This window comes from Plecotus auritus (assembly GCF_963455305.1).
Source record: "Plecotus auritus genome assembly, chromosome: 8".
Taxonomy (NCBI): domain Eukaryota; kingdom Metazoa; phylum Chordata; class Mammalia; order Chiroptera; family Vespertilionidae; genus Plecotus; species Plecotus auritus.
Window position 1 is genome coordinate 110,344,071 of NC_137782.1, and position 21,608 is coordinate 110,365,678.

Sequence of the window (21,608 nt, forward strand, 5' to 3'; positions counted from 1 at the left end):
ACAGCTTCTCGCTCTTAACTGATAATGCAGGAAAGAAGAAGGAGGTAAAGAGGTGGAGGCCCCGTTAACAGAGTGGTGGCCAGTAAAGGGAGCAGGGAAGGGGGTGTGCAGCACAGGCATCCAGGGGGAAAGGCACTGCCGCCCCGCCCACTCTAAGACCCTCAGAGTCCAGACGCCAAGACTGCTGGAACGTCCACAAGTGGGAGACAAGTATTAGAGAGGCTGGGGTCCCCTTCAGAAAACACAGGCAGGCATCGTCACTCTGGAGAATGTTGATGGCTGGCCTAACTGTAAGTGAGGGGCTTTGCAGACAAAGACTTCTACCACTAATCAGCTGGTTGACTTAACTTCTCTGCACTCCCATTTTCTCACCTGTAAAATGGGAAGATGGCCACATGTCATTCGTGGTGTTCAGAGGACTAAAGGAAGCTGAGTGCCCCCAGGCAGGACACAGTACCAGCTCTCAGAGGCTCCACAAGTGCTGGCAGCTCCTTCGAGTGGACATGCCCTTGTCTACCCGAAGGCTGGCAGAAGGCAGGGCTACACTGGGAGGAGAAACCACAGGTCCCAATGACCAGGAGCACAGGTTCAATGAGGAGAGGTAGGAAGCAGGCTCCCCTCAACAGGAAGGAGATAACTGGGCCAGTCAGCTCTTCCAGGGACCTGAAAGCCAGTCACTAGGACCTCAGGGACCTACGACCAGCCACCAGGGTGGGTGAGAGACAAGAAGGATGAGCTGAAGATATGGAACAGAGTCAGGAGCGTGGACGACCATGAATTTTCATCAGGTTATTTCTAACATATAAATATGTAACATATGCATACGTGTACATATTCCAATTTAAAACTCCTTCTTTGAGTCTGCAATTGTGGAAGGATTCTCGAACTGTCTGTCCCCTGACTCCCACCCCCAGGTGCAAAGACTGGAGGGAAGAGAACCATGGCCACCCAACAGCTGCTCAGCCTCAGCTTCCTCATTGTGTCCACTCCATGTCCCCATAAGGCTGCTGTGATATGTCCATGTTCTTACTTCTGGGACTGTGAATGCTGTTTATACGGCACGGATGCTGCAGATGTGATGAAGTTGGGATCTGAGAGAGGGGGTTTCTGCCAGATTATAGAGGTGGGCCCTCAATCCAATGGTAAGTGTTTTCAGACAGAGGAGGCCATGTGACAGAAGCAGCAGGGAGCAAACTCACAGAAAATGCTACACGGTGGCACTGAAGAGGGAGGAGGGGCCAGGAGCCAAGGGATGCAGCAGCCACCAGAAGCTGGGCCAGGCAAGGACAGGATCCTCCCCTAACGCTACCAGAGGGAGCACGGCCCTGCTATGCCTTGACTTTAGTCCTGTGATACTGACTTTGGACTTCTAGCCACCAGTACTGAGAGGATAAATCTGCATTATTTTAAACCACCAAAGTCTACTAGTATAAGCATTTGTTACAGCAGCCGCGGGACACAAAGATTGGGAGAGAATGGACGTGCACGTGAAGCGATCAGCACAGTGCCTGGCACACATGTGAATTCAAGGAGTCTATGTCAGGGAAGGACAGTTCCTGCCACCCTCCCCGGACCACCGGCGGTCCTCAGCTGTGCCAGGACCTGTAGCTCATGCTGTCCTTATCCTGCTTACATTTTAAAGCTCCTCATATATACTGTCTCTCCCAGAAGGGGGTTCCCAAGGATCCTTCACTCGTCCTATAGAAATCCAATCTTGCCACTGCTTGTCTTAAACAGGAAGTTCTATTAGCTGAGGTATTTCGCAAGGACCTTGCTGATATCTCCGGAGTGGACCCTCTTGACCTTGGGCACAATGAGCCGTGAGTCAACAAGCGTAAGTAGTTCTATCAGCCATAGGCCCTGCAGCTCCCCATGTAGGGTCTGAGACCGCTGACCAGCCAGGGCAAGGGCCTCCAAGCCAGTGAAAGATGCGCAGGTAACATCCAGCCCTCTGCCCCAACTTTTCCTTTCTTCAGCTACCCCATGCACCCCCACTTGGTTTTCATTCTTGAGGGTTGAGTCCCAGTGTCGAAATGCTCGATGTGCAGTAATTCCACTTCCTACACTGCTGGTGGCCACCTCATGCAGCTTCCTCCAGGCTCTGCGCCACGAGGCCCGGGGTCCTGGCACGCTGGTGCCCTCCCCACAGCCCCACCTAGTGTCAGAGTTGGAGCTGTGCTGCCGGAGGGTCCGCAACCCTGGCTCCAGCCTGCACAGGACGAGGAGCCCTCAGCCACAAAGCGCTCAGGTGGAGCCTCAAGACCTCGAGTATTTTAGAGAAAAGATGAACAGAAGGAAGCAGCTTCTTCACTTCCTGAGAGCGGCCATCTGCATGGCCTATGAGCTGTCCTCTTTGCACCCCTTACTCTCCAACCTTCTGAAGGGCGGGGTTCACTCACTAGAGACATGTGCCCTGACCTAGCTGACCGCCACCACCAGGGCAGGAAGGGGACAGTGATGTGTATGGAGTGAGCATGGTCCCAAGGAGGAGTCCCCTACACACCCCTCAGCCACTGGCACTGCACACAGCAGACCCCAGGGGCTAAGGCAGCCGTGGGCAAACTACGGCCCGCGGGCCGGATCTGGCCCGTTCGGCTGTTCTATCTGGCCCGCGGAGCCGAAAGAGCAGAGGGTTCTCTTGCTCTCCCCTCCGCTCCTTCACCAGCAGCAGTGTTAACATGGCAACGTCGGGAAACACAGCCGCAGCTCCTTCTTCTCAGTGGGCGGATTTATATCCGCCCATTCAGTAGAAGGAACAACCTCTCAATCTTCCAGAGGCTCCTTGTAATGCCCGTGGACGCGTCCCCCGACATCACCCTGGGAATGCGTAGACACGTTATCGTAGTGATGTAGGGAGACACGCCCCTGGAGAGCACAGTATCAGAGCATTAGCTAAAAAGGAGACCAACAACACTGTTCCCACTGAAGTTGATGTTTTAAAGACCAAAAACCTTTCAACCCAGTCTACATTGCCATCTACATCTACGTCCCGGGCATAATTTGGAAGTTGCACTAAAGAAAATGTTTAATTTACTGTTTACACATTTTGTTCTTTTCTATTTGTTTTAGTTTTAAATTATTTTATTATATTTAAGTTTAATTTGAAAGGCTTTTGTACCTTTCCTTTGTTAGGCAATTTTATTTTGCCTTTGCCATCTTCAATATAAGGTGTTATTGTGCTATGATTCCTCCATTTTTTGAAGTTTCAAATTATAATAATTAGTGTTTACATTCTTCTTGTTAAAATGTTTGAAATGAATAAAACTATTGAAATAAAAAAAAAAAAGACCGTACCCTTTTATGTAATGATGTTTACTTTGAATTTATATTAGTTCACACAAACACTCCATCCATGCTTTTGTTCCGGCCCTCCGGTCCAGTTTAAGAACCCATTGTGGCCCTCGAGTCAAAAAGTTTGCCCACCCCTGGGCTAAGGTCTAATGTTGGCCAGCCCCTCACCCCGCCCCCCAGAGGCCCTGCTGCTGTACCCTGGCTCAGACCTGTCCCACTAAATCCCGTAGCAGGGCCTGTCAGCCATCTCCAGACATACACCTGGTTACTCCCAAGGCTGGATTATCATCCAGTGCTCTCTCTAGTATACCTGCTGGACCTCCCTGTGCTGAACTCTCCCACAGAGCGAATGCCCACAGGCAGACTGCCCACGCCTGCCAGTGGGGTCTCCCAGACGCTCTCTGCCTTCACAGGCTGCTGTGAGCAGTAACTGCACACCCAATGCACTTGTGACAAGCTGCCAGAACCATCTTGCCGATTTAGAAGCTGACGATGACCATCCAACATGACTGCAAAACATATTCACAATGCCCCCATCTGGACTCTTCTCCCTCCCAGATGCACAGCAGGCTGGTGGGAGTGGCTGATACTGGGAGGGCAGGCCCTGAACCAGCCTCAGCCAGACACCATCACAGCTAGAAGTCCCCTTAATCCTGCAGGCACTGGGCACTCCTGTCCCAGCTGGCAGACATGTCCCTCCAGAACAGTCAGCAGCCCCTGCAGCACAGCCCCTGGTGGGCCAGGCAGCAGAAAGCCCCGAGAGCCACTGTTCTAAAGCTGGGGTCAAAGGCAGCCGTGACAAGCCTCACACAGGGTGTCACGAGTCCAATTAAAAGGTCTGTGTGTAACTAGAAGGTCACATTTTAAAGAAGCAGAGCTTATGAATAATAGATTAACTGCCCTCCACTCCCCAAAGAAGTTACAGGCCAGATGAGAACTGAAATAAGTGGGGAACCACCAAACGTCATGTAACCCCAGGTTCTTCTTCCAGCCAGACGATACTCAACGCAGACCTCACAAAAAAGGAGTACAGCTCTCTCAAAGAGTTCATACATCAGTGCCAAGCACAGGCTACAAAGGGCCCACCAGGAATAAAGAGAGTCTGGTTAAAGAACTAACAGTACACAGCCCGAAGGGTCGTAGGTTCGATTCCTGGTCAAGGGCACATACCTGGTTTGCAGGTTCCTCCCCGGCCCGGGTCAGGGTGTGTGCAGGAGGCAACCAATTGATGTGTCTCACATTGATATCTCTCTCTCTCTCTCTCTCTCTCTCTCTCTCTCTCTCTCTCTCTCTCTCTCTCTCTCTCCCCCCCCCCTGCCCCCCCCGCCTCCATCCCTCCTTCTGCTGTCTCTAAAAATCAATGGAAAAGCCTGGCCAGTGTGGCTCAGTGGTTGAGCATTGACCCATGAACCAAGAGGTCACCAGTTCCAATCCCAGTCAGGGCACATGCCCTGGTTGTAGGCTCGATGCCCAGTAGGGGGCATGAAGGCGACAGCCAATCGATGTTTCTCTCTATGCTTCTCCCTTCCTCTCTCTCTAAAACCAATAAAAACATATTTAAAAATCAATGGAAAAAATACTCTCTGGTAAGGATTAACAAAACAAACAACAAAAAAGAACCTAACCGATGGTACAGTCTGGAAGGGGGATGCTGTGCAGCTGGGCAAAACAGAGAGAAATTCTCTGTCCCAATGTGCCCTGAGTACCAAGATAGAGTGCAGAAGAGGGCGGGGTGGGGGTGCAGCAGATGTGGAGCGTGATGCCATGGGTGAGGAGGTATCTACTGTACATGAACACATTGGCTGCACAGACAAAATATCTTGAGAAGAATACTTAAGCACAAGGCACTGATGTCTCCAGGGAGGGAAACTGGGTGGCAGGGGGATGGGGTAGGAGGCAACTTTACCATACACCCTGCTGTACCTTATCATTTTTGGACCACGAAAACATATGCCTATTGTAAAACAAAATACAAAATGTTATTAAGTTTGCTGAATAAAGCTCAATAAGGCAGGTTTGAGGATTCCCCCCAAGTGACAGTCATGCAAAGCCACCAATAAGAAGGTAGGAGATTTAAAGCTCACCACCAGTAGCACCCCTTGTTCTCAGCCCTTCACCTCCCCTTCTCCAAACTGGCTTCCCCTGCCATGTTCTCCTCCCTGCCGACATTTCTATATAAAATTTAGGCTCCAAGTTCCAAAGTCCCAGATCTTAGAGCTGGAGCGTACTCTCGGGGAATCACAAGCCAAGCCCTGTCCCCATAACCCCTAGCTCCCTGCTCTCCTCCTGCCTGCCTGTCTGCACTGCAGAGCCCACGAGGGCACAAGAACAGTGCGGCTGGAGAAGGTGGGGCTGACAAAGCTGCCCACTCAGCTGTTTCACTATGTGGAGGACCCTGAGACGTTCATATCTGTTTCTAGGAACCCAAATTTCTAGGGGTTCTTCACACACCAACACTTCCTCTTTCTCCGTCAACCTGATTTTCACGGGTGGTTTAGAATATTCTCCCTGGTACTTATTTCATTTCAGACACGGCTTCACCGCCTGCCACCACTGCGGGCACTGGGGATGCTCTGTGGGTGGCATTTCAGGCACCCTGCTTTAGGACCTGCTGGTCGGACGGCGCAGGGATGAAGAAGCCGACCGTGGCCCACAGAGCTGGTTAGAGAGCAGATGCCGCAGATGAACTGACAATCTAAGAAAGGGTATCCTCAAACCACAAAGAAGACTCTGGAATTGCTGTTGTCATTTAAAATAATAATAATGATGCAAGCAAAACAGAATAAAAATGCTTACAAAGTCTGATGCAGTGACAGTATGGGATGAACCAAGTCCCAAACCTGGAAAACGGTCTGCCGGGCCCTGAACTGGAACACAGAAATGTGTCACCCATCCTCGTCCTCCCCACACTCCGCTTGCGCAACGCCCCCACTGGAGCCATCACACCACACCCTCTTGGCACACGACTCGCCCGCATGAAGCTCTGTGGTGCCCTTCCTTCCTGGGCACTGCACTCACCCAGCTTCTCCTCAAATTCAGTGCCTATGAGACCACACTCAGAACCTATGCAGATGCAAACCGAACTATTCTTCGGGTTGATTAAATTGAGAAAGAAAAACTCCATGATGACCAAGTGCTAGGGTGCACACCTTCTTCCCCAGGGAGCAGCAGTAGTCCCCACCACTAGCAGCTGCACGAGAGAGAGGGCCAGTGTGGGGGGACACAGACAGCGCTGCACAGCGAGGACACTCAGGGCTGGGGAGCAACTCACTGGACTGACCACTGTGCCAGGGGCTCTAGCCCCGCCTCCCTCTAAGTTAGACTGAACCCCAACCAGACCTCCCGGAAATGGACCATCTTCCCCCAAGAGGCCAGGGCTGCTCTCCTTGTACTTTTTTTTTTTTTTTAATTAAGGTATTATATGTGTACATATCTTACCATTGCCCCCCCACCCCACTCCCATACATGCCTCACCCCCCAATGTTTTGCATCCGTTGGTTACTCTTATATACATGCATATAAGTCCTTCAGTTGATCTCTTATTTCCCCCACCTCTCCCTAACCTTACTGCTGTAATTTGACAGTCTGTTTGATGCTTTACTGCCTCTGTATCTATCTTTTTGTTCATCAGTTTATAAATGTTTTTCATTATCTCCTTGTACTTCTGACAATGACATGGTAGCTCTGTTCACTCACTCACTCACTCAACAAACAGTTAACTATTCGCCTGTTCTGTGCTAGGCACAGGGAGAAGCTCTGAAGATACAAGGAAAACGGAGCTCTTGTCCCTGCTCTGAGGACACTTAAGGCTTATGAATGATCTGTTATGTTCACTGGGCACATCTCCAGAGAACAACCTTTACACTTGTAAGTGCTACTGTGGGACACAGTATCTCCCATAGAACGCAGCAAAGCAGAATGTTACACTCTTGAGGAGTCACAGTTAGGAGCTGCACACCAGGAAAGAGGCGAAGAGCACCCCGCGCACCAGCCTTGGGGTTCCCAGAGTAGGTCGCCTTTATGCTGTGCATCACTTTTGCCGCCAGCACTCACCTGCTTCCTCCTAACAACAGTCCCCTGGGCTCCTAGGGGAACTGTGCTACCCACCCGATCTCAGGCACTCAGCGTGGGTGGGGAGCACAGCGGTAGAGACTCAGGCAGGCAGTGTGCCCAATTCCCCAGCATCAGGGGCGAGCACCTGACCTGTCCACCTCCAGACCTCAGGACACAGAAGAGAAATAAATGCTTATCCTGACTAAGCTGCTTTCCTTCAGTGTTTTCTGTTAGACATAACCAAATGTTTTTGTTTGTTTGTTTTTTTGTTTTTTTTAATGTATCTTAGATGATATCTTTTTTTTTAATAAATCTTTATTGTTCAGATTATTACAGGTGTTCCTCTTTTTTCCCCCCATAGCTTCCCTCCACCTGATTCCCCACCCCACCCCATGCCCTTACCCCCCGCCACTGTCTTCATCCATAGGTGTAAGCTTTTTGTCCAATCTCTTCCCGCACCCCTCACACCCCCTCCCCGCTGAGAATTGTCAGTCCACTCCCTTTCTATGTCCCTGATTCTATTATATTCACCAGTCCATTCTGTTCTTCAGATTTTTTATTCACTTGATTTTTAGATTCACTTGTTGGTAGGTATGTATTTGATGTCACTTTGTTGGTCATAATTTTTATCTTTACCTTTTTCTTCTTCTTCCTCTTCTTAAAGAACACCCTTCAGCATTTCATGTAATCCTGGTTTGGTGGTGATGAACTCCTTTAGCTTTTTCTTGTCTGTGAAGCTCTTTATCTGACCTTCAACTCTGAATGATAGCTTTGCTGGGTAGAGTAATCTTGGTTGTAGGTTCTTGCTGTTCATCACTTTGAATATTTCTTGCCACTCCCTTCTGGCCTGCATAGTTTCTGTTGAGAAATCAGCTGACAGTCATATGGGAACTCCCTTGTAGGTAACTAACCGTTTTTCTCTTGCTGCTTTCAAGATTCTCTCTTTGTCTTTTGCCCTTGCCATTTTAATTATGATGTGTCTTGGTGTGGTCCTCTTTGGATTCCTCTTGTATGGGGTTCTGTGTGCTTCCTGGACTTGTAAGTCTATTTCTTTCACCAGGTAAAGGAAGTTTTCTGTCATTATTTCTTCTAGTAGGTTTTCAATATTTTGCTCTCTCTCTTCTTCTGGCACCCCAAAAATTCGGATGTTGGTATGCTTAAAGTTGTCCCAGAGGCTCCTTACGCTATCTTCATATTTTTGGATTTTTTCTTTTTGTTTTTCTGGTTGGGTGTTTTTTGTTTCCTCATATTTCAGATCTTTGGTTTGATTCTTGGGGTACGTTAATCTACAGTTGAGTTTCTGTATATTCTTTATTTCAGACAGTGTATGCTTAATTTCTGACTGGTCCTTTTCCATTTTTTTGGTATTCTCATTAAGATCCTTAAAGGTCTCACTAAGTTCCTCAGCGGTTTTTAGAAGATTCTTGAGTAACCTTATAAATGTGGTTCTGAACTCTATGTCGTCCAGTAGTTTGCCTTCTTCCATTTCTCTCATTCGTGACATGTTTCTTGGTCTCTGCATTTTGCTGCTTTCTTGTGTTGATGGAGTGGCTTTGTGTGGTAGGTGACCTATAGGGGCCAGTAGCTCAGCCTCCCCAATCACTTGAGGTGGACGCCTTTGGTACACCTCTTTGTGGGCTGAGTGCAAAGTTTTGGTGTAGTTAAGCCTTGATTGCTGTTGGTACACTGGGAGGAACTGACCTCCAGGCCAATTGGCTGTGAGGACCCGCTGTGTCTATAATGGAAGAACTGCTGCGCTGGAGACACGCTTATGGTGCAGGACTTGTTTCAGTGGGGCTTTGGTGCTCACTGAGTCTGCCTCTTGAATGTGTCACTTATGGATGTGAGGAGTTGAAATGTGGTGTTTCACACTGACCACTAGGTACACTGGCTTCTGGATCTCCAGTGGGGTGCACATCAGCTACTGTCTGAGGCCTCCCAGCAGGAGCTACAGTGAGAACTACAGTTTTCTCCTCTTTGCTTGGGGTTTGGAGGTTTTGGAGCTGTCTGACCCAGGCTGCAAGTTTGCTAGGTTAAGCTGCAATAGGGCAGACCATTCATATGCTAAAGCCGCTGCTTGGAGCTTGGGTGGGTTTGTAGGTTGTGCAGGGCGGGGTCTCAGGGCATCACTAGGCTAGGGCGTGGCAAACAGCGATGGCTGCCAGAAGTGGTCTCTGCGTCTCCTACTGTGTCCCTGCGTCCCGGCGCCCCAGCACAGTAAACAATTATTCCTGCTCGCAGCCCTGCAAGCAAGCCTCCCTCACTTTCCGACCCCACGGCAGACAGTCCAGCTTCTCCCCGTAGGAGTCTGGGTCCCCCGCATCTCTCCAGAAACTGGAGTTCGGAGTAATCGGGAGCTTATCTCCCTTCGGGTTGAAAACAGCAGTGCTCCCGATTCGCGCGTCTCCGTACCTCAGCTTTTCCGCGCTTGTGCACCCCTCAATGCTGTTTGCTCTTTACTTCTAGTTGTAGAACTTCCACTCAGCCAGCTTTCCCGTGGTTCTGGGTGATAGACGTTTTTTCTTTTAGTTGTAGTTTTGAAATTGTTGTGCGAGGCAGCAGTTTAGGTGTTTACCTACGCCGCCATCTTGGATCCTCCTCCCTTCCCAAATGTTGATCCTAATAAGTTTACCATTCCCCACTTACATCCAATGAGGGAGAATGTCACCATCCTGGCATGCTGAGAGCCAGGATAAGGAAGGGTACTATTTTAGATTTCCGTTCATTAACAGCCCCATTTTTCCCAGAAAGAGACCTTTAAATAAAGCATTCTCAAATTAACCCAGGGCTCCAGGCCTGGGTGAGTACATTCTCACGAGACCTTATAAACATAGTAAGACTCATTTTGTTGTAGAGTTATTTTATACAACAGTTTCTCCCTAATATACTCAACATTTTAACCCCAAAAAGCTAAGCACTCCTATTTCTAGGCCTGCCTGAGTAGCAAGCTCAAAAAGCTTTAATATACTGAATTCCTGTTTACTGCCACAAACATTGAGTAGCTTGGCTTGCATATTTAGTGCAGACAAATCTAGGTTATGAGGTAAAAATAGCCCCTATATTTCATTCATTACAGTTAGTCCATTAAATTAAGTTCACAGTCTGAGCCACGAGCTGCTAGTTGCCATGACAAACACTTTACAGAACAGCCGACCTGTGGGTGTGCGAAATGGTCAGAATCCTGTGATGCCCACTTCCAAGGAGTGACACAGTGACTGTTGCCCTGGAATCTGATCCTCTCTCACCTCCATGCCACTATAGCGTTCAACTCTCTGCTGTTAAGGGGCTGAAGCTGTGGTGACTGCTGTAACGAGGCCAGACCTGTGGCCCGATGCCCTGAGAGCACCAGGGCTGGGCAAACAGGGGGACACAGCCAGGAGTCAAGTCCCCAGTGCAAAAGGCAGTGTCTCCCCAGGTTAGAAACTGATGGAAATTAACTTTAAAACCTGGATGCTTCTTAACAACCAAGTTGGTGTAAGAGTGATACAGCGGCACTAAAGCGGCCTCTCAGAGCCAGTCAGCCACCCTGTGAGAGCCCCTGACTGCCTCCCACGCCATCTGCCACTCCTCTCCTTGCCACCAACAAGGCTAATGCCTAGCTGGGGAAAGATATTTGACTAATTAAAGAATGATTAAATAATTAAGTTCACTCACAATGCAAAGATCTTTCTCCCTCCAGTTAAGTTACTCTACCTACCATGTGGCTGGCAGGAACCTACAATAATCACAGAACATGTATCTGGGGCGATGGCTGGGAGCACACAACTATTCGAGACTGTTCACGCTGTCAGGAGGCCAGGTTCTCGTGGGCTCTGTGAAAACTTTCAGCAAATATGGTCAGGTCTCTTAGAGGGACAGCACTCACCAGACTTGTATCCATTTGAGCTCTTTAGGTTTTTTTAATCAGTTTATGCTTTTATTGGTAACTTTAAATCCAGGTACCCTTTATGTAAAAGGTCAGGAATGGCTAAATAGGAAATATAATAGTTTAGAAATAGAGTTAAAAAAAAAGGTCAGCCCTGGCTGGGTTTGCTCCATGGTTAGAGTGTTGGCCCGTGGACCAAAGGGTCCTCGCCAAGGGCATGTACCTTAGTTGCAAGTTCCCCAGCTCCAGTAGGAGCGCATGCAGGAGGCAACCAATTGATGTCTCATGTCGATGTTTTCTCTCTCTCTCTCTCTCTCTCTCTCTCTCTCTCTCTCTCTTTCCCCACCCCCACCTCCCTTCCACTCTCTCTAGAAATCAATGGAAAAAAATATCCTCGAGTGAGAACTTAAAAATAATAATAATAAAGTCAAAGACAGGTAAGTGGAGAAGTCAGGGAAAGATGTCAAGCTGCCAGGAAGAGAGAGTCCAGACCCAAACCACACAGCAGCTGTTGAGAAGTTGTGCGTAAATTTTGGGGGGAACTATCAGGAAGTAAATAAAGTGGACCCATCCACTCATAGGAAAATGATCTGGGCTTCGACACAAAAGCTATAGTTGTACTGGAGGACTGCCTGCAAAGGGCCTCAGAGGGGATGTGGGACCCCACAGGGTGGAGGAGCCGGAGACAGGCACCGGGGCTCTACCTGGACCAGAGGAGTCTGGTTTCATGGTAACAGGCAGCTTCGATGTCCATGGACAGACCCGGGGGCCCCCCGGGCTCCTGACACCATGTTTCTTGGCTTTAGAAGCTACTGCTGAATCACTGCAGAGGGGAGTGAAAGTGAAAGACCGAAGAGACAGCAGTTCGGTTCCTAAGGCCACAGACTAAGCAGCACTTCCCTAAATAGACACTGTGTGTGTGTGTCCCCAAGGCCAACTACATCAAGAACACACAACCCCTCACCCACCAGCCCTCAGCACAATCACTCTACTTCAGTGTTGGATAGGGGGCCAAGGGAGGGAGAAATGAAAGGACTCGCCTTCAGTGAGTGAACGGGGAAGGAGAAGGAGATGTTCAGGCATGACTTCACTGTCACAAGTCGGGGGCAAAATCCAAGTGTGCCCTTTTGTGCCACCTGAGCTGGGCACTGTCAACCAGCAGAGTTTCCCTAAGGCCAAGCCATTCACACACCTCTCTCTCCTCTTTCAGGCCAGAAGACGAAAATGTTTGAAAGATTCAGGGTAGCTTGACATATCCTGGCACACAGTCCCATCTTAGTTCCATTTTATTGTCCATCTGATTAGCACCCAATTATGTAATGTGATCATTTGGTTTAACATTTGCATATGCAGAACATAGTCAAAACAATGAATAAGAAATATGAAAATACTCAACATTCCACCACAGACAATCACAGGGTTTGATGTGCTTAAAAAACAAGAGTGTCAGTAGAAGACTCAGCTGGGCTGCTGACCACCTGACTAAGAGCTAGGAGCCAAGCCTCCCACTTCCCCTTCCCACTCTGCCCACATCCTAGTCCTCTGACCTTTGCTGGTTGTGCCTGCCCCGCAGAGCCTCCTTCTTCTACAACATTTCCTCTCAGAGGTGCCCTGGGCAGGAGTCAGAGATGGGATGCACCCTCGCCTTCTGAATACATTTTAACAATAGGGCACTCCAGGAAAAACAGAGTTGTCACAACTAAATATGAGAGGGTAGACGGGGTCTCCTGCAAGTCAGAAACGTCCTGCCTGCACTGGCTCCGAGCCTTGGAGGCAAAGCGCTCTCCTGCTTGTATTATTTAATCTGCACAATCCCCTGTGAGCTGGGCATTTTCCCATTTCACAGATGAGAAAGCTGACTCAGGTTCATGTCCAGCACTTTTTGTTCCCACAATCCAACTTGTCCCCCTCAAAAAACAGACACAGATGCCCCAAAGACATGGCTGCATAAACTTTGTGACACAAACCAGATCAACACCAGCATGACAGGATGCACATCACACCCATCCCAAGGCAGCCAAGATGACCTGGGACTGTCCCATCGCCTTCAAACCACAAAGGACTGCAGGGGATCCCAGGCAGCAGAGCCTTCAACGTGGCAGATGTCTACTTTCCCTCCCGCCCCACCCCCTGCCCCACCCTGACAGGAGAAGGAGGGGTCGGGGACCCAGAGTAACATTTATCTCTGGCAAATCAACTGGCTCCGGCCAATGCCTCCCCACCTCTGAGTGGCCATGCTAAGGACCACAACATCACCAGAGATCTGGCCCAGGGAATCGAACACCACAGAGTGCGAGCAGAGGTTCAGACCTTTCGTCTGGCTGTTCTGTGGGCTCCAACTCCATTCCCACACTGCTAAAGGCCCCCTCATTTTAGCTCAGTGGTTCTCTGCCTACGGTGAGTCACAGGCCCTCCCCCAGGAAAAGACCCCATGTACACGCGTGCAGTGCAGCCCCCTCCTCCCTGTGCTGAACACTTGAGTTTGACACATTTTTATCAAAACACACAGTAAGAAACATTCACATTGTGGCAATACCCAAACATACACCACATGCAAACAACATTTTATCAAAAAATGCTTACCCTTCCTATAAGAAATATGCTTAGATATTTTCTACTTTATTTCAAAAAAACTTAAGTACTGGTTACAACCTCAAATGGATTTGTTTCTGGACCCCTGCCAGCCATCTCCTTCCAGGGGCTGGTCTTCCTTGGTAATTAGCACTGGTGAGGTACAGCGTGAGAATCCTTAACCACCACTTTCAGGGATTACGATTAACTTGGAAAGCCTTGGAAAGTCAAGAAAATCTACAAATACCTCAGCTCGTCAGTTCCAGGAAAAATCTCTAACTGGCTATTTTGATCCCACAAACTATATGGAGTAGGTAGCTATTTTATTTCACACAAACATAGAGTTGGAGCTATACTGGCGGAAGGGAATAATTAAGCAGGTCATTATGGGAAAAGCCAGAGAGAGCTACACACTGCCATTGGAAGTAGTCCCTTAGGCCCGTGGTCGGCAAACTGTGGCTCATGAGCCACATGCGGCTCTTTGGCCGCTTGAGTGTGGCTCTTCCACAAAATACCACAGCCTGGGCGAGTCTATTTTGAATAAGTGGCGTTACAAGAAGTTTAACTTTAAAAAATTTGGCTCTCAAAAGAAATTTCAATCATTGTACTGTTGATATTTGGCTCTGTTGACTAATGAGTTTGCTGACCACTGCCTTAAGCTGCCTCGAGGCCAACTCCTGAAACATTTCTCAGCCCCTACTAAAAGTACTGCTCTAGATTGTTTTCCTCATTGAGCAAGGAGTAGCAGATGATGCAAACTCTACCCCTCTGAACACACTTTGGGAATGGCTTCAGGAATGGCTTTGGGAAGTGGGTCATAAAGACCAGACCAGCCCTCAAAGGCCAGCACAAAAGACTCCATTCCTGCTGGGTCAGAGACGGACTATCTTCGATGCTTCCTTTACCCAGGTATGCTGGGAGGATGCAGGCCACACTCAGGCATGGCAGCTGGGAAACTTGGCTGGGCCAATAAACTGGGGCGTAGGGTAGGTGTGTGGCAGGTGCAAGGAGGGCAAAGCTGCTCACAGGCTCCTTAAACATTTCCCATGACCTCAGTTCACACCGTGGCTGACCACCCAGCACACACGCTCCTCCTTCCTATTCTGGGAACTATGGTCTCCGGATTGAGGAAAAGCCAGTCGCGCCTCTAGCTGAGGAGTGGCTGAGGTCTTGATTAGACTAAGACCGTGGTCAGCAAACTGCGGCTCGCAAGCCACATGCGGCTCTTTGGCCCCTTGAGTGTGGCTCTTCCACAAAATACCACGGCCTGGGCGAGTCTACTTTGAAGAAGTGGCATTAGAAGAAGTTTAAGTTTAAAAAATTTGGCTCTCAAAAGAAATTTTAATCGTTGTACTGTTGATATTTGGCTCTGTTGACGAATGAGTTTGCAGACCATGGACTAAGACAGGGGTGGGCAAACTTTTTGACTCGAGGGCCACAATGGGTTCTTAAACTGGACCGGAGGGCCAGAACAAAAGCATGGATGGAGTGTTTGTGTGAACTAATATAAATTCAAAGTAAAGGAGCGGAGGGGAGAGCAAGAGAACCCTCCGCTCTTTCGGCTCTGCAGGCCGGATAGAACAGCCGAACGGGCCGGATCCGGCCCGCAGGCCGTAGTTTGCCCACGGCTGGACTAAGAGAACAATTCTCAAATCTGGCTTCAGAATCACCTGGAGGGCTTAAAAGATGATCACTGCCCAGCTGGTGTGGCTCAATGGTTGAACGTCAACCCATGAACCAGGAGGTCACAGTTTGATTCCTGGTCAGGGCACATGCCTGCGTTGCAGGTTTGAAACCCAGTAGGGGGCATGCAGGAAGCAGCCAATCCATGATTCTCTCTCATCATTGATATTTCTCTCTCTTCCTCTCCCTGAAATCAACAAACACATTTTTTTTAAAAAGGGGATCATTGCTGGGCCCCATCCCAGAGTTCCCAATTCAGGAGGGGGTGATGCTGCAGCGCCTGGCCTGGGGACCACAGGTGGAAGAACACTACTCTCACAGTCTCAGGTTCTTGGTCCAGGGGAGACCACATGACTCTCACTGCTCCACAGTTAAAGGGAGGACTGGTAGACCTGTGGCTGGGGACTGGCTGGTGTGTCTCCTTCCCTGCTCCTGACAGGAACAGGAGCCAGGAAGCGCACAGCCCCACTAACCCTAAGGACCATCTCATAATCATGAGGAAGCAGGGATGGCTGGGAAGGAGAGAAGAATCCAGGCCCCTGAAGAAATTGCTGATGCAGTAAGACTCCAGTGCTGAGATCATAAATGCCCTCATTGTTTACATGGCAGCCAAAAGCACCCTATGACACACCCCATAATGCAGGGAGACCCTTGAACTGGGCATCCCTGTTACCTCCTAGCACCATTCACCAGAAACACCCACTGTCTAACTGTACTTCCTTCACACGTCCAGAATTGGATGCCTGGGTCATTCTTCTTAAAAATTTTAACTAAAAACTTGGAGGATACACCCTATGCAATGTAAGCAACACCGGAGAGGGAAGGAAAGGAGTTCCACATACTAGCGTGAAATCGTTTCATCAGACAGTGCCTGCAACAGCAGCTGGTACCAGCTGTTGAGGGCTACGGTGGAGGTGTGGGTGCAGGGGCTGGGAGCAGGAAGAGAGGCAGGGGCTCCAGAGGCCTCCGAATCCACCCAGTAAGTACAACAGGCAGCGGCAGGAACTCCAGGTGAGGAGAATTGTGTGGTGTCTCTGGGAGGGGCTCAGAGAGGATGCCAGGAATGGAGGAGGAGAACACTTTCCTCCTCCAGTGGTACCCCCTCCTCCTGGATACCAGAGGACACCCCTCTTTCTTCCTGGCCCTATTCCAGAAATGGACACCCCATCTTTATCACCATAGCATGACCCTCTTCCATGGGATGCTTCCTGCTTCTGAAGCCTTCCCCAGGTGACCCTCACTGAACAGACTCCACAATGAAAGGCCTGCAGTGTCTCACTTGACCCAGGTTAGGCACCCTGGGCAAACACCAAGGGCCTGTCATGGGACAGGACATGAGGAGGTGTGTGCGGAGACCAGACGCAGCACCCCAGCTCTGGTTTCCCACTTCCCAGCCAGCTTATGGCAAAAGGGATGGTTAAGAAATTAAACCCATAGAGGGAAGGCTGCCCTAAATCCAAGCTCCATGCTGCCTGCACCTGCTCTACATGTAAACTCATCGCAGCAGTGGACGTCCATCAGTGCTCAGCAGGCACCAGTGTCACTCCAAGTCCTTGACATGTATTAACTCATTTACCCTCTGATAAGCCTCTGGAGTTGCTACTACCATCAGCCAGCTTTGCAGATGAGAAAACCAAGGTGCAGAAAGATTAAGCTACTTGCTCAAAGTCACACAGCTAGTTGGAGGCTCACAGGGAATTCATCTTACTTATAATTCAAAATATCGAAAATAGAAATTATTGATATTTGGAGCCCCAAGTGATTAATTTTCACCCCTACACTCATATATGAAGTTAAGCATTTACTTTAAAATCCTGTGAAGGCAGCTATGTGATTTAATGTAAATGGCACTCAATCCAGACAGACCTGGGTTTGAATGCCAGTTCAACCCCCTGCAACGGCCCTCAGGTGGGTGCCTTAACCACTCCTCACCTGGGCTTCCTCCTTCAATACCCCAACTCCCCTCCCACACGATCTCCTCAAAGGAGGCACACGAAGATGGCGGGACTGGTATGCAGGTGGTGCTCAGATCACGTTAGTTCCCTTCTCCTTTAGGATTAAAATGCATCACACTTAAAGGAGACATCTAAGGCTGTCGACAAGAAAGTATGAAGTTACAGTAACTTGCACAATGAAAGATGAAGAAAACAACCTAGTAAGACAAAATGGGCAAACTATGCATAGTTAATTTACAGAAACTAAAATGTAAACTAGCAAGAAAAGGTTTTCAATATTTTTGGTAAGTTGGGAAATGTAACCAAAACAATGTCTTCTTTATCCATTTGATTTGCAAAAATTAACAAGATTTATACTCTTCAGTGATGGATGAGTTAAAAGGAAAAAGGCAATTTCACATACCAATGGAAGAAGTACAAACTGAGAAAGCCTCTTAAAAGTGGGGGGCAATTTGGTAAAATTATCAATTTAAAATTACTCTTTGGCCCAGAAATTCTACCTCTAGGGATGTAGAAGACTGAAATATCTGTGAGTAACAATGATACAGTTCACAGATTCCCCACTATTTTTAGAGCAGAAAATTGGAAACAACCTAAATGTCCTTCAAGAAAGAATAGTTAAGTTATGGTACATCCATACTCTGGAATACAAAACAGAGAAAGAGGCACACTTTTCATGTCAGTACATACAGATCTCCAGACACAGCATTAAGTTTAAAAAACAAATCCGAGAAAATTTTGTGTAATGCATTTGTCCACTGGAAAGGCCTAGAAGCATTGACACCCCCAGTAGCAATGCACACACCTCACACCCAGATCTTGGTTTCTAAATACCATTCTCCACTAAAAGAACTAAGACTCTGGAGAAATGGCTGATTCCAGGGCTGGAACGTGCAGGTTGAATCTTGAAGATTTTGTGCCAGCAGGTAAAGCAATTCTCAAAGAATGAAGAGGACGCGTAAAAAGGACAAATGAGTCAGCATGATGGGGCCCCTGCAGGCCAAGTCTGGGACAATTTAAGCAACACAATGAACAATGAGAGTAATAGACTTATAGATGTAGAAAAAAACTATGGAATTGGGAAATCACATCTGTCAATTACCATCATACCTGATTCAGGTAAGACTCATCAATGGATTCTAAGAGTAGTGGAGAAAGTGTGAAGAGTAACACACAGTCTCAAGTTGTCTTACTATGAGGTACATATTAACTAGAGAGATGAAAATGGTAACTTTCCTGTGAGGGAACCGGGTGCCTTAATCAAGGGATTAAAGTTAGTATGACCAGTGACAGGGACTAATGACAACATATGGAACATGCTAAGATAGCTGCTCAAAAAAAAAAAGGAGAGCAAGGTGTGCTTATGTGTGAAATATAAGTAAATTCCTGAGGGTTAAGTCCACGATGGCATTTTCATTAAAAGCACAGAGACAAAATAAGGTGGGCTGTCTTGGGGTTCATTCTGGCCTCCCCAGAATATGCTCTCCTCACAGACCTTCTGCTCCAGGACACTGGAGAAAAGCTGTTTTAAATGATCTCTCAAAACCAGTTCATCACTCAAGTTCCACAAAGAAGCAACGACATAATCAAGCCTTCTTCACTGCAAATTTGTGCTCATTTTCTCTCGGTGACAGCCGAGCATCCTAACACCATGAGTAGCTGATGATGCTATGAGGAATTTCCTGGGAATAGCTATGTACATAATCTGAAAAGGAGGTTTCTGTAAGAAACCAGAATAATAGTCTTGATCCAGAGTCTCCTTCTCTGCTCTGTCTGGTTGGATTCTTGAGATGTTCAGCCATGGGATGAGGGTCAGGGGTCAGTTGTTCTCACACACTTTTCCATTCCGTGCTTCTGGTGCATTTACAGGTCTGCTGGCTGGGGAAAATGCTCCCAGATAGGCAGCTGGCTAAAGGGACTTTCAGGGCCAACAGTTCTCTCTGTATCATACATCCTGCCTCGCTGGTTCTTCACAGTTTACAACACACTCTCATGTACATTACTTTATTTCACCCTTTCCTTAAGGTGATTTTTTTTAAAAAATCCTAACATTCAGTTTAACAGCCTTATGACAAAATATCCAGTTTTCAAAACAATGTGATAAACTATGTCCCCCTTTGACTTCGAATCTACTTGGGAAACAGGACTTGTACCTGATTAGATAAACACTCTGAGATGGCATAAGCCAAATAAAAAAATAGATAAGTAGTTACTAGAATTAGTATAATTAATTCTGTCACTGAGTTCAGTAGAAATCCCGCCCTCCTTTGTCTTTGAATCTGTCCAGTATCCATTCAAGCCCTGTCTTCTGGACAAACCATCCTGGTAACACTGGCTTGTTGCTCTACAGGCGTGTTTACTGGGCGCAGCAGGAGGTCTGGTGGGGCTCCGTTCACAGGCTAGGCCACCCCAGGGACCCGACGTGGTCTTCTGACACCAACCCTTCAACAGAACAACCACACGTTCCCATGTGGGCACCATCATTCATCTTTCTTCAAAGAAACCAATAGATTGAATCTTCTAGGAGTAAACATTTCTGCAAAGAACTCCCCAAAAGACAGGCCCTAGCCTTGATCTAAAGACAAAATTCCTCTTAAAGAAAATTCCTCTCATCCATAGAAAAATTAGGCTTATTTCTTTACCAATGCCAAGGGCATGTAGATTCCAAAACACTTCAGAACAAGAATTAGCAAGTGGCAGATCCAGGATCACACCCAGCGGGACTGCTGTCCCCACTCCACGGCTTGCCCACAGTCCACACCATCCACTGTGAACCCAGACGAAGCAGGCACAATTTCACTGCAACATTCAAACTGCCACCCCACCCCCTCGCCTGGGTTTAGGTGCCCTAAGGGACAGGTGACAAATGAAACACGCCTCTTAAGCAGCCCCCCAACACAAAACATTCAGAAGCAAAGCAAAAACCTATAAGATAGGCTTTACCACTGCCCATACTTATTTCCTACCCAAAGGAATGATCTGTCATTATAGACGAACTCAGGCAGGAGGAACGCACCATTATGTAATGTCAGAGGGCAGGCCACAAGGGGAAGGGAAAGCTGGGCCACAAAGACATAATTTACCTTTGACACAGTGTTTCAGTCTTGGCCTACACATTTATTGCTTTTCGGGAGATGGTCACAGCTCCCTGCAAATGTCTCAGGTCTCGATTTACTGACAGGCAAAGCCAGAAAGAAAGAAAATATAAAGAGCAAAGATGCCAGAAATGCTGTCGGGGGTTAGGGGCCAGCAGCGAAGGGCTGAGTTGCGAAGATGGGTAGATTTCCCACGTATATTTATACCCAATATGTTTACATCCTAAACATGGCGAGGCCTTCAATGTCTGGCTTCACCAGAAACGCCCTGGAGACGCACCGGGGAGGCGCCGACCGGCCCGGGGCGCCGGTCCCAGTCCCGCTGTCCTCGGCCCGGATGCCGGGTCTGCATTCGCCCGCGTGCGCGGGGCCGGCCAGGTCTCGGAAGACGCGACCGCGACTACACCGCTGCGCTGCAAATTTCCATGACAACCGCGGCGCCCACCGCGTCAGGCGCACGGGTGTCAGGGATGCGCTGCCCCCCGCGACGGGCATCCGGGTCCCGACTCCGCTGCGTCGCAGCGCCCCCGGCCACCTACCTGGCCCGTCCCGGCCCGCGGCGCCCGCGCCCGGCTGCCCCGCCGTCGGCCCGCCGGGTCGCGCGCCCGGGCCCCGCAGCTGCAGCGCCGCCGCTGAGTCGCCAAGTCGTGGGCTCCGGCCCGGCTCCAGGCGCTGGTCCTCCGGCTCCGGCCGCCAACCCGCCGCCCGCACCACAGCCCGCAACCAGCACGGCTGCTGCTGCTCTGAAAGCCGGGGCCACGCAGCCCCGCCCCGGCCCGCCCCTGGCCGCGCATGCGCCCCGCCGGTCCCGCCCCGAGACCGGCTCGGAATCCTGCTCCTGGGCTCCCGCGAGACCCGCGGTCGCTGGGGCTGTGTTACCTGCGGGGGTTCTGGGACCTGCGCACCTGCCGGGATCAGGGCGTTTCGCTCAGGTGTGAGCCCCTGACACGTCCCCAAGGTGGACGGTTCCCTAGGAGAGCCGCACCCAGGACACGCTCCAGTATCCATTCAAGCCCTGTCTTCTGGACAAACCATCCTGGTAACACTGGCTTGTTGCTCTACAGGCGTGTTTACTGGGCTGTTTGCCTGCAGGAT

At 49.1% G+C, this 21,608-nt stretch overlaps 1 protein-coding gene across 11 annotated transcripts in view; it reads right to left on the reverse strand.

Annotated features, from left to right (window-relative positions):
• Positions 1-21,190, reverse strand: part of INPP4A (inositol polyphosphate-4-phosphatase type I A) — a 121,481-nt gene extending 100,291 nt beyond the window's left edge. For all 11 annotated transcript variants that reach the window (XM_080683072.1, XM_080683080.1, XM_080683076.1 and 8 more), the window contains exon 1: positions 21,053-21,190. The gene's annotated coding sequence lies outside the window, so the exon portion shown is untranslated. The remainder of the gene's footprint in view (positions 1-21,052) is intronic.
• Positions 21,191-21,608: the final 418 nt, after the last annotated feature.